Raw genomic sequence first — 3,712 nt, 5'->3', positions numbered from 1 at the left:
ACAACACCAGGCAGGGGCAGACACCGTTAGTAGGCCCTAAACACCAATATTTTTTAAAAAATAGCTTAATCAGAGCCAGAAGGTAGAAGCTCAGCTTTATTCAGTTGAGGACAACACCAGGGAGGGGCAGACACCGTTAGTAGGCTGGAACCACCAATTTTTTAAAAAACAGCACTTAATGAGAGCCAGAAGGTAGAAGCTCAGCTTTATTCAGTTGAGGAAAAACACCAGGCAGGGGCAGACACCGTTAGTAGGCCGTAACCAATGTTGAAGGCCAAATGCAGTTTAATATCTGATACTATAGGCCCAAAGCCAGAAGGTTGAAGCTCAGCTTTATTCAGTTGAGGACAACACCAGGGAGGGGCAGACACCGTTAGTAGGCCGGAACCACCAATTTTTCAAAAAACAGCACTTAATGAGAGCCAGAAGGTAGAAGTTCAGCTTTATTCAGTTGAGGAAAAACACCAGGGAGCAGCAAACAGAGGTATTAGGCCCCATCCGGCAATTAAAAAAAAAAAAAAAAAAAAAGCTTAATCAGAGCCAGAAGGTAGAAGCTCAGCTTTATTCAGTTGAGGACAACACCAAGCAGGGGCAGACACCGTTAGTAGGCCCATAACCACCTATTTTTAAAAACACAGCACTTAAAGAGAGACAGAAGGTGGAAGCTCAGCTTTGTTCAGTGGAGGACAACACCAGGCAGGGGCAGACACCGTTAGTAGGCCCTAAACACCAATATTTTTAAAAAAAATAGCTTAATCAGAGCCAGAAGGTAGAAGCTCAGCTTTATTCAGTTGAGGACAACACCAGGGAGGGGCAGACACCGTTAGTAGGCTGGAACCACCAATTTTTTAAAAAACAGCACTTAATGAGAGCCAGAAGGTAGAAGCTCAGCTTTATTCAGTTGAGGAAAAACACCAGGCAGGGGCAGACACCGTTAGTAGGCCGTAACCAATGTTGAAGGCCAAATGCAGTTTAATATCTGATACTATAGGCCCAAAGCCAGAAGGTTGAAGCTCAGCTTTATTCAGTTGAGGAAAAACACCAGGGAGGGGCAGACACCGTTAGTAGGCCGTAACCAATGTTGAAGGCCAAATGCAGTTTAATATCTGATACTATAGGCCCAAAGCCAGAAGGTTGAAGCTCAGCTTTATTCAGTTGAGGAAAAACACCAGGGAGGGGCAGACACCGTTAGTAGGCCCTAACCACCAATTTTTGAAAACACAGCACTTAATGAGAGCCAGAAGGATGAAGCTCAGCTTTATTCAGTTGAGAGCAAACACCAGGGAGGGGCAGACACCGTTAGTAGGCCCTAACCACCAATTTTTGAAAACACAGCACTTAAAGAGAGCCAGAAGGTGGAAGCTCAGCTTTGTTCAGTGGAGGACAACACCAGGCAGGGGCAGACACCGTTAGTAGGCCCTAAACACCAATTTTTTTTAAAAAAATAGCTTAATCAGAGCCAGAAGGTAGAAGCTCAGCTTTATTCAGTTGAGGACAACACCAGGGAGGGGCAGACACCGTTAGTAGGCCGGAACCACCAATTTTTCAAAAAACAGCACTTAATGAGAGCCAGAAGGTAGAAGCTCAGCTTTATTCAGTTGAGGAAAAACACCAGGGAGCAGCAAACAGAGGTATTAGGCCCCATCCAGCAATTAAAAAAAAAAAAAAGCTTAATCAGAGCCAGAAGGTAGAAGCTCGGCTTTATTCAGTTGAGGACAACACCAGGCAGGGGCAGACACCGTTAGTAGGCCCTAACCACCAATTTTTGAAAACACAGCACTTAATGAGAGCCAGAAGGATGAAGCTCAGCTTTATTCAGTTGAGAGCAAACACCAGGGAGGGGCAGACACCGTTAGTAGGCCCTAACCACCAATTTTTGAAAACACAGCACTTAATGAGAGCCAGAAGGATGAAGCTCAGCTTTATTCAGTTGAGAGCAAACACCAGGGAGGGGCAGACACCGTTAGTAGGCCCTAACCACCAATTTTTGAAAACACAGCACTTAATGAGAGCCAGAAGGATGAAGCTCAGCTTTATTCAGTTGAGGGCAAACACCAGGGAGGGGCAGACACCGTTAGTAGGCCCTAACCACCAATTGTTAAAATAACAGCACTTAATGAGAGCCAGAAGGTTGAAGCTCAGCTTTATTCAGTTGAGGAAAAACACCAGGGAGCAGCAAACAGAGGTATTAGGCCCCATCCAGCAATTAAAAAAAAAAAAAGCTTAATCAGAGCCAGAAGGTAGAAGCTCAGCTTTATTCAGTTGAGGACAACACCAGGCAGGGGCAGACACCGTTAGTAGGCCCATAACCACCTATTTTTAAAAACACAGCACTTAAAGAGAGCCAGAAGGTGGAAGCTCAGCTTTGTTCAGTGGAGGACAACACCAGGCAGGGGCAGACACCGTTAGTAGGCCCATAACCACCTATTTTTAAAAGCACAGCACTTAAAGAGAGCAAGAAGGTGGAAGCTCAGCTTTGTTCAGTGGAGGACAACACCAGGCAGGGGCAGACACCGTTAGTAGGCCGGAACCAACAATCTTTTAAAAAACAGCACTTAATGAGAGCCAGAAGGTGGAAGCTCAGATTTATTCATTTGAGGACAACTTGAATTAGGGACTGCAGACAGACTTACCAGGCTGTCCCCTGTGTGGACCATGCATCCAATACATTAACCCATTGCGCCACAAAGGACACGTAACCTTCCGTGGCCATGCCTACAGGTCCATGTGTCTGTTGTCAGGTGTACCTTGGGACTCACAGATTGACAGAATGCAAGGACAATGTGGTCTTTAACATGCTGGTGGAGGGGTGGGATGGCTTTTCTCGCAAAAGAATTGTCAACTGGGTAGCTCATAGCGTGGTACAGCGTAGTCCATCATGGCTTTATTAATATTAAATAAAATAAAAAAATAGGCTCTATGCACTGTAAAATAGGTTCCAGGGGTACACGGGCAGCAGTGGTCTGGTCAGTGGAGGCCTAGTGGAAGGAGGGACCGCAGACAGGCTTCGAAGGCCTAACATAATAAAATGGGCTAGCTGTAGGCACTTTATAATTGGTTCCAGGGGTACACGGGCAGCAGTGGTCTGGTCAGTGGAGGCCTAGTGGAAGGAGGGACCGCAGACAGGCTTCGAAGGCCTCACATAATAAAATGGGCAGGCTCTATGCAATGTAAAATAGGTTCCAGGGGTACACGGGCAGCAGTGGTCTGGTCAGTGGAGGCCTAGTGGAAGGAGGGACCGCAGACAGGCTTCGAAGGCCTAACATAATAAAATGGGCAGGCTCTATGCACTTTATAATTGGTTCCAGGGGTACATGGGCAGCAGTGGTCTGGTCAGTGGAGGCCGATTGTAATGAGTGTCTGCCAGTTAGTAGTCCAAAACAACAAATAAATGTGAATGTCTCGCATTAAAACAAAACAAAAACACTAAAGGATGCAATCATTAGGTTCAGGGGTGGGATCCTCTGCGTTGTTTCAGACCTACTAATTTAGCGCAAAGTATTTACTGTGGTAAATAGAGGACACTGCCCCTGACTATGTTAAGTACCATCATACATGTCAACACAATGGTATTGTCAGTGGCAGGTATGGAAGGATGTCAGCGCATAGACTAAACATTGGTGGAAGTGTGAGAGATAACTGTGGAAGTGGTAGAGCAATGTTTGACCTGGGGGTGGGTGAACTCTCTTGTGGCCGGCGGTACAGGCCCAGG

This window comes from Ranitomeya variabilis, chromosome 7 (genome assembly GCF_051348905.1).
Source record: "Ranitomeya variabilis isolate aRanVar5 chromosome 7, aRanVar5.hap1, whole genome shotgun sequence".
NCBI lineage: Eukaryota > Metazoa > Chordata > Amphibia > Anura > Dendrobatidae > Ranitomeya > Ranitomeya variabilis.
The sequence above is the reverse complement of the archived record's forward strand: the minus strand, read 5'-3'. Positions refer to the sequence as shown.